The following is a 9,825-nucleotide window of genomic DNA, read 5'->3' as shown; positions in this document are numbered from 1 at the left end:
TCCAAGGTCCCCTCATGACATCGCTTGTCCCGGGCCTCTGCCTCCTCCAGTCTGGGACGCTTCCTCAGCTCCTTGGTGTCTGCGTCCTTCTCGGTCTTGGGAGACCACCGGCCAGTTGTTCTGTAGAACCGCCCAGACTGGTTTTCTCTGTCGTCTTTGCCCCCTGGACCACGGCTGTGACTTCTCACTGTCTCCCATCAGAAGGGCAACGATGCACATGGCATAGGACAACTCGAAGCCTCCTTCAGAGAGAAGCATGATGGGTGAGGATAGGTCTTCCTGGAGACTTTAAAAAAAAGATTTATTTAGGGGCCAGTGCTGTGGCGCTAAAGGCTAAAGCCTCAGTCTGCAGTGCCAGCATCTGATATGGGCGCTAGTTCGAGTCCCAGCAGCTTCTCTTCCGATCCAGCTCTCTGCTGTGGCCTGGAAAAGCAGTGGAAGATGGTCCAAGTACTTGGGCCCCTGTGCCTGTGTGAGAGACCTGGAAGAAGCTTCTGGTTCCTGGCTTTGGCCTGGCCCAGCCTGGGCTGCTGCAGCCATTTGGGGGAGTGAACCAATGGATGGAAGATTCTCTCTCTTTCTCCTTCTCTTTCTGAAACTCTGCCTTTCAAACAAACAAATAAATAAATCTATTTTTGGCTTAAAAAAAGAAGCTTTATATTACCACTATTAAAATAAAATCAAGGGGGCAGGCATTGTGGCGCAGCTGGTCGAACCTCCACTTGGAACGCCCACACCCCATATCAAGCTCCAGTCCATGGCTTTTCCTCTACTTCCAATCCAGCTTCCTGCTAGTGTGTCTGAGAAGACAGTGAGTGATGGCCCAGGCACTGGAGTCCCTGCCGCCCATGTGGGAGATCCAAAAGGAGTTCTGGACTCCTGACTTTGGCCTGGCCCAGCCCTGGGTGTGGCAAACATCTGAGGAGTGGACCAGTGGATGGGCAAACTCTATGCTGTCGACTCTGTCTCTCTGCCTTTCAAATATACCTATGGGCATTCACGAATTCATAATGCTACTTAAGAACCTCACTGCACGTTAGCATGACTCCAAAGCTGTGCTTGAAGAAGCTGTTCGGCCCCTCTGCATCACTCTGTTCCTCTGACCGCTGCTGCCCCCACCGCTGCCTTCCCCGGGCCTAATCTCGGGTTTCTGCTTTATCTTTCCTGTGTGCCTTTTTGCACAAATGAACAAACACTGGCAACTTTTCTTATTTCCCCTTTCTTAGGGAAAAAAAAAAAAAAAGATGTGAACTAGAGCTGTTTTGCACTTTGCTTTCTTTGCCTAAAAAATCATCCTGGGCCCGAGTTCAGGTCTTGCCTGCAGCAGCCGCATCCCTGCTGTGGGACCTGCCCAGCTCAGTCTGCGACGCCCCACGGCCCCTGGGAGCATCCAGAGTGTCACAATCACCAACAACACTTCTAGGAATACACAGCTTGTGGGGTTTTTTGTTTGTTTGTTTGTTTTTGGACAGGCAGAGTGGACACTGAGAGAGAGACAGAGAGAAAGGTCTTCCTTTTGCCGTTGGTTCACCCTCCAATGGCCGCCGCGGTAGGCGCGCTGCGGCCGGCGCACCGCGCTGATCCGATGGCAGGAGCCAGGTGCTTCTCCTGGTCTCCCATGCGGTGCAGGGCCCAAGCACTTGAGCCATCCTCCACTGCACTCCCTGGCCACAGCAGAGAGCTGGCCTGGAAGAGGGGCAACCGGGACAGGATCGGTGCCCCGACCGGGACTAGAACCCGGTGTGCTGGCGCCGCAAGGCGGAGGATTAGCCTAGTGAGCTGCGGCGCTGGCCGTCGGTTTTTAATAGAATGATTCCATAAAGCTTACCTTTCTGAATTCAACGTATCTGCGCGCTTCCAAAATAAAAATATGAAAATCAGCCAGCAGAGTAGTGGTGAAGACATCACTTTGGATACTCAAGTAACTGGGTTCCTGCTGCTCTTGTGGGAGAATTGGATTAGTTCCTGGGCCCCAGCTTCAGTCCCCTGGCCGCTGTGGGTATTTGGGGAATAAACCAGATGTCGGGAGCTCTCTTGGCCTCTCAAATACGTAAATACAAAATTTTGAAACTTGAACGAGGGAATGCCGAGAGGCACCCCAAAGGGTCATGTGGGTGCCAAATGCAGATGTGGGTGTTAGGAGTATGCCACACCCACATACTGACTACTTTGCAGTACTTAAAAGGCAGCAGGTGGCTGACGCCACGGCTCAATAGGCTAATTCTCTGCCTGCCTGCGGCACCGGCACCCCAGGTTCTAGTCCCGGTCGGGGTGCTGGATTCTATCCTGGTTGCTCCTCTTCCAGTCCAGCTCTCTGCTGTGGCCCGGGAAGGCAGTGGAGATGGCCCAAGTCTTTGGGCCCTGTACCTGCATGGGAGACCAGGAGGAAGCACCTGGCTCCTGGCTTTGGACCAGCGCAGTGCGCCAGCCACTGGGCGCAGTGGCCATTGGGGGGTGAACCAACGGAAAAGGAAGACATTTCTGTCTGTCTCTCTCTCTCACTGGCCATTCTGCCTGTCAAAAAAAAAAAAAAAAGCAGCAGGTGCAAGGAGTTCACTGTGACCTTGGAAAGCAGGGGCTGACTTTGCACGAGGATAAGGCCCTCCCAGCACAGGAAGGGAAGTGACTCTCTTGGCACCAAGGCCAGAGAGTGCAGGGAGATCTGCACCAGCCAGCCAGGGCCCTCGCCCTGATCTCTGCTGTCACCTCGTAGCCAGTCTGCTGCCTGCCCCGCCACCTTCCTGCTCACACTGCACAGCTTACAGTTCTGTGTTCAGCCCAGGCACACATGACGGCCTCTGCCAGCTGCCTGGCATCTTCCTTGTCTTTAGAGGGCTCCCTGCCCCGTCCAACTTGCAGAACCAAAATCTCATGTTCTTCTGTTAACCTGTCTTATGTCTACTTCATTCTTGGGCCCAGTGGAAGCCAGGGCAGAGCCTGGCCCATCACTTCTGATGCTGGGGTCAACTCTTCCACCAGGGTACCACTTCCTCACCCCATTACCTGCTGGTCTCTGAGTGACAGGCTCAAAGGACCAGACGTCAACAGCTGCTCCAAGTTCAAAGGGGCTGTCCTTGTATCCCTGAGGAAGGCTCTCCCTCCAAGATCCAGGACCTGGCCATATAGGCACCAGAAGTGGGTCTGGTAGTGATGCCACCTGTGTGTCCCTTCTTGGGCTCCCCACCTGTCTTTCACCTACAGGATCCACAGCAGCAGCCCTGGGCCTTGGTCCTTGTCCCAGGAGTGCACCACTTCCTGGAGCGTGGCACCCTCCCACCCCCTGCAGGGCCTGGTCCTCAGCAGGGCCCATGCTGTGCTGCCCTGCAGGCTTCCAGCCCTCTCCAGAGTGGGTGCCCTGGTCCACGCCTGACCTGTGTGGCAGGTCAAGCACACTGGGGCCCTCGACGTCAGGACAGGCACAGCCACACTGAACTTGTCCACTCTGGTGAGGATGCACCATGGTGCCAAGGTTATAAACAGCAATGGTGCCAAGGCCATAAACAGCAAGGACTAGGAACAAGTGTCCAGACTGCAGGTGGGTGCTGGGCCAGAAGCAGGGCAGGAAGAAGAAGGGTGGCAGTGACAGTGAGGTCTGTAGATCAGCTGCCAGCACTGCATCAGTGCTAATTTCCTGCCTTCCATAGTTTACTGTCACTTGCAGCTATTGACTTAGGATTGTACCATTGCTTCTAAGATAGTAACATTCGACGAATGTGGGTGAGGGGTATGCAAGCCTTTTTTGCAGTATTCTTTTTAAGGAAAAAAGTATTTATTTAAAGGCTAGAGTTACCGAGAGAAAGAGAAATAATTTTGCATCCACTGGTTCACTTCCCAAATGGCTGCAATGGTTGGAGCTGGGCCAAACAAAAGCCAGGAGTCTGGAATGCAGGGACATTTTCTGCTGCTTTCCAAGATGCATTAGCAGGGAACTGGATCAGAAGATGATCAGCTGGGACTTGAACCAGCACCCATATGGGATGCTGGCACTGCAGGTGGTGGCTTAGACAGCCTCCTCCTTTGTCGTGTTTTTTAAAGGGACTTTCTTGGGGTGGGCATTGTGGTGCAGCACATATCGGAGTGATGGTTCCTGTACTGGCTGTTCTGTTGCCAATCTAGCTCCCTGTTAATGCACCTGGGAAGGCATCGGAAGATGGCCCAAGTGCTTGGGCCCCTGCCATCTATGTGAAAGACCTGGATAATGCTCCTGGCTTCAGACTAGCTCAGCCCTGGCTTTTGTGGGCATTTAGGGGAATGAACCAGAGAATAGGAATCTCACACTCTCTCTCTCTCTCTCTCTCTCTGCTGCTCTATCTTTGAAGTAGCTACAAAAACAAATCAATATAAGAAAAAACACAAAAAATTATAAAATACAAAAATAAGAAATAGACTTTATTGAGGTGTAATTTATACACCACCAAAGCTGCCCAGTTTCAATGTACAATTCAATGGTTATTGGTTCTTCAGCCAAGTTATGCAAACACCAGCCCAAGTCTGTCTTAGCACATTTTCCTCATCCCAAAAAGAGCCTCCCGTTGCCAGCTCCAGGCAGCCACGGGTCTGCGTTCTGTCTCCAGGTCTGCCTTTTTTGTTTTTTTAAGATTTATTTATTTTACTTGAAAGTCAGTTACACAGAGAGAATGAGAGGCAGAGAGAGAGAGGTCTCCCAACCACTTGTTCACATCCCTAATTGGCTGCAACAGCCAGAGCTGTGCTGATTTGCAGATTCGAAGCCAGGAGCCAGGAGCTTCTTCCAGGTCTCCCACGCAGGGGGCAAGACTTGGGCCATCTCCTCGTGCTTTTCCAGGCCATAGCAGAGAGCTGGATTGGAAGTGCAATAGGTGCCCATATGGGATGCCGGCCCTGCAGGTGGCGGCTTAGCCGCTGCACCACAGTTTCTGGCCTTTTCACATCCATGGTGTCTTAGGGTTTGGGCTCTGTGTGTGGCACAGTTACACAGTGCCTGGAGGTAGCTGTCGTGTTCTCACATTTGGGCGAGTCTGAAGATCTTTCAAAATGCAAAGCTGAAAGCTACAGATGTGGAAGGGACCCAGAGACACTCTGACGCACAGGCTCAGCACGGGTCCCAGTTTCTGGAGAGTGTCAGCGTGCCAGAGCGGGAGCTGTCTCAGCGAGTGGGCGCCACACGGCTGGGTCCTGCGGGGCCACCTCCCTGCTGCCACCCCCACACACGCTCTGCCAGTGGCTGAGCCCAGGCGGCTGCTGCTGCAGCTGGGGCCTGAGTGGGTGGAATTTGCAGAGGTGTCCTGCCAGCTTCCCGGAGCCTGGGGAGGGAGGTCCCGCCCTTCGTCCTTCCCTGGAGGTGGGGGGCAGTCTGAGTCTTCCAAGGCCTGCCCCTCTGCCACAGTGCTCGCCTCCCCTGGCCAACGAGGGTGCTGCTGGGCAGCGAGAGTGCAGCCCAGGGCCGTGGTGACCTGGGAGCCAGGGCGACCTAGACAAATGCAGGTGTCAATGTTGACGCATGCGCAGACCTTACCTCCAAGAGCCCTCAGAAGTGACCTAGGTCTTGTACTGGCCCAGAATGCGGGTCTCAGAGTAAGGGGCTGCAGCTCCCCCGACCCCGGCAGCGCTGGGGGGAGGGGGACTTCCTGTCTTTCTCCAGCACATCACCGATAGCCTCAACATCAGCTCTCAGTGCCCTGGTCCTGACAATCTCTCCCTCCCCTGAGTTTCTGGGAGGCCCAGGCCCAGGCCGCTGCTGCGGTCCCTTCCCTAGCATCCTGTCCCCGTATCACCAAGGAGAGTATTTTAGCAAAAGCCCCTCTGTGGTGTGCTGTGCTGGGGCTCTACCACCCACCCACTAGTTACGGGTGCTCAGTTGGCCGGTGGAAGCCAGCGCCTGACTCCACCCCAGAGTCAGCTTCTGATACCACTCCCTGCACTGCCTCTTCCTGGGCTGGCCTCAGAAGCAGATATACACACTCTATTTATTTGAAAGGCAGAGTTATGGGGGTCGGCGGGAGAAGGCGGGGTAAGATCTTCCATCTACTAGTTCACTCTCCAAATGGCTGTAACAACCAGGGCTGGGCCCGGTCCAAGTCAGGAGCTTGAACTCCATTCTGATCTCCCATGTGGGTGCAGGGGCCCAAGCACTTGGGCCATCCTCTTCCGCTGATTTCCCAGGCTTGTTAGCAGGAAGCTGGATCACAAGTGGAGCAGCTAGGGCTTGAACCGGCACCCATATGGGATGCTGGTGTTGCAGGCAGCAGTTTCTCTGGTTCTGCCACAGTGCCGGCCCCCAGAAGCAGAGTTCCAGGAGTGTTGGTGACATCCCCAAGGGAGCGAGGGCAGCTGGCCTGTGCTGGGGGTGAAGTTCAGCTGAGACGCAGTTGCGAAAGGGGCCTCTGCTGGCACCGGCACGGCAGTGGAGCTGGCGTGGCCCTTTGGAGCTGTCCCAAATTCAAGCAATAGGTCTGGGCCTTCCTACCCTGACACTCACCAGTCTCAGCTGTGGGCTGCCCCCCGGGGAGGGGCACAGCCTTGGGCGAGGTGGCACCGTTGAACAGAGCGCAGTTCCCGGAGGTGCTCGGCTCAGGGCTGGCCAGTGTGCAGAGTATCAGGTATAGCGCGGCCTCAGCAGGACCGTCATCCGAGGCTACTTGGGACCGGCACAGTGGCAGGCTCAGGCTCAGACTCAGGCAGCCCTGTTCTCGGATTCCTAGAAAGCCACCGGGCTACTAAAATCAAGGGGGCGGGGAGTGGGGAGCCGGCCGAGTCTCCTGGCAGGCAGAGGTCAAAGGGCAGGAATGAGAGGCAGAGCAGAGTTCGGGAGAGGCGTCATGAAGCAGGTACATGGCCAACAGTTAGGAGGCTGATGCCAGGGTCCCACATCCGAGCACGTGGGTTCGAGTCCCAGCAGCGCCCATGTTTCTGGCTTCCTACTAATGAGACCCTGGGAGGCAGCAGATGATGGAGGAAGTAGTTGGGTCCCTGCCCTCCATGTGGAGACCTGCACAGAGTTCCCACGCTTCTGGTTTGGGCATTTGGGGAAGCAACTGGAACCTGGGAACTGCGTCTGTCTCTCAAATAAAACCAATCCATCAGTAAATGAAAAAGTGTCCATTACTACCCAAGTAAGAATCAGACAGAGCCAGGGCTGGTGCTGTGGCATATCAGGTAAAGCCATGGCCTGCAGTGCCGGTATCCCCATGTGGGCACCAGTTTGAGTCTCGGCTGCTCCACTTCTGATCCAGCTCTCTGCCATGGCCTGGGAAAGCAGTAGAAGGTGGCCCAAGTCCTTAGGCCCCTGCACCCACATGGGAGACCTGAAGAAGCTCCTGGCTCCTGGCTTTGGATCAGCGCAGCTCCGGCCATTGTAGCCATTTGAGGAGTAAACCAGCAGATGGAAGACCTCTCTCTCTCTCTGCCTCTGCCTGTCTGTAACTCTGCTTTTCAAATAAATAAATTTCAAATAAATACATATTTTTTTAAAAAAAGAAAGAAACAGAATCAGAGCTGCAGCACAGGGAGGCGGTGCGATGACCGAGGCAGTCACCGGTCACTTCCCCTCGCCGTGGGCAGAATGAACTTGTACTTGCAGATTCGCTGTGTGGCCGGGCTCCATCCTGTGTCGTGCTGAGCGGATCCGACTCCTTATGCGGGGACTGAGCCATGCTGCAGCCTTCCCACTGAGGATGAGCGCTGGCGAGGCCAGCCGTGGCTATGGATCCCTAGGCAGTCAGCAGTCCCTAGGCAGTCCTCATAATTGACTGGATATATGATTCCAGTTTTTCTATCCTTACCCTTGAAAAGCTCTGCTTCTTGTGCACGGAGGAAACCTGAGTCCCCCACACTGACTCACGTAGTGATCAACAGCGGCCGAGTGTACAGGCTGGGCAGCTTCCACCCTGCTCCCAGCATCAGGCTGTGCGGCCAGGTCCTGCCCAGAGCCCCCCATGGTGCCCTGCTCCAGGCTGTCTGGCCCTAAGCCAATCTTGCTACCAGTGCTGCTGACCTGGGGTGCAGTGCACCCTGATGGAGCCTGAGGCCTTGGGTTTCCCTGGGGCTTGGGCTGGCAGATACTGGCCCTGTGGCTCTCTGCAGCCCCAGCACTGGAGGAGGGGCAGGAGCACTCCCCTGCTAAAAGAAAGATTGCATCTTTGTGGGGGCCGGCACTGTGGCGCAGCAGGTTAATGCCCTGGCCTGAAGCACCAGCATCCCATATGGGCTCCGGTTCTAGTCCCAGCTGCTCCACTTCCAATCCAGCTCTCTGTGATGGCCTGGGAAAGCAGTAGAAGATGGCCCAAGTCCTTGGGCCTCTGCGCCTGTGTGGGAGACCTGGAAGAAGCTCCTGGCTCCTGGCTTCAGATCGGCACAGCTCCAGCCATTGCGGTCATATGGGGAGTGAACCATCGGATGGAAGATCTCTCTCTGCCTCTCCTCTCTCTGTATAACTCTTTCAAATAAATCTTTAAAAAATAATATTCCATCTTTGCTTTGTTCCTGTAAGTGTAAAAGTTTGATTTATCTATTATTCTTTTGGTTTAATTTAGTTGGAAGTCAGAGAGACAGAGGGAGATTTTCTTGTCTGCTGGTTCACTTGCCCAAAATGCCCACTATAGCCAGGGCTTGGCCAGGAGCCCAGAACCTAACCTGGGTCCCGTGGGTGGCAGGGGCTCAAACATCTTAGCCATCACCCGCTGCCTCTCAGGGTGTGCACTAGTAGGAAGCTGGACTGGAAACAGAGCTGGGCCTGGAACCCAGGGACTCTGATGTGGGATGCAGGCGGCCCAGGCAGGGATGAAATGCCCACGTGCATCTCATGTCTGTGCCTTCTCCGCACTCTTCCCTTGGGGACCTTCCTCCTCCTCCCATGTGGCCTCGAGAACTGTGTAGCTGCCGATTCCTCTGCACGCAGGCGCTCTGCCCAGCCCCTCGCCAGCACTGGGGCCTCGGGGCAACGTTGCCTTCTGAGACAGCACGTCCAGTGCAGACTGCGGCCTCCACCCAGCTCTGCGGTCCCAGGCTTCTTTTCCCAGCACTGATCTCTCTGCCATCTCCTTGGTGACCTGCACGAGCCCTATCCTCCACAGGAGACTGAAAGCTCTTGGGGCAGGGACCCGCACCTGCTGTGTTGCTGCTGTATCTCCGCCACAGCTGGTGCTCTGTGGCAGCATGCGTGAACTGTCCCTCTCAGGACCCCGCCTCCACTCCCTATGGACTTGGCTGATGACCCGTGACAGACACCGCGCAGAGCTGCAGGGAGCTGCCTGGTCCTTCCACTCCTGCGGCCCGGATGTTCAACGCCTCTTTTTTTTTTTTTTTTTTTTGACAGGCAGAGTGGATAGTGAGAGAGACAGAGAGAAAGGTCTTCCTTTTGCCGTTGGTTCACCCTCCAATGGCCGCTACGGCCTGAGCATCTCGCTGATCTGAAGCCAGGAGCCAGGTGCTTCTCCTGGTCACCCATGGGGTGCAGGGCCCAAGCACTTGGGCCATCCTCCACTGCCTTCCTGGGCCACAGCAGAGAGCTGGCCTGGAAGAGGGGCAACCGGGACTAGAACCCGGTGTGCCGGCGCCGCAAGGCAGAGGATTAGCCTGTTAAGCCACAGCGCCGGCCTCAACGCCTTTTTTGATTCTGGGAGTTACCTTGCGTTGTAACTGTGTTTTTGTAACTGTTTTTTGTTTTGTTTTGTTTTTTTAAGATTTATTTTATTTATCTGAAAGACAGAGTTACAGAAAGGTAGAACCAGAGAGAGAGGGAAAGATCTTCCAGCCACTGGTTCACTCCTAAATGGCTGCTCCACTTCTGACCCAGCTCCCTGCTAATGTACCTGGGAAAGCAGCAGAAGATGGTCCAAGCACTCCTGG

This window comes from Lepus europaeus, chromosome 4 (genome assembly GCF_033115175.1).
Source record: "Lepus europaeus isolate LE1 chromosome 4, mLepTim1.pri, whole genome shotgun sequence".
Taxonomy (NCBI): Eukaryota; Metazoa; Chordata; class Mammalia; order Lagomorpha; family Leporidae; genus Lepus; species Lepus europaeus.
The sequence above is the reverse complement of the archived record's forward strand: the minus strand, read 5'-3'. Positions refer to the sequence as shown.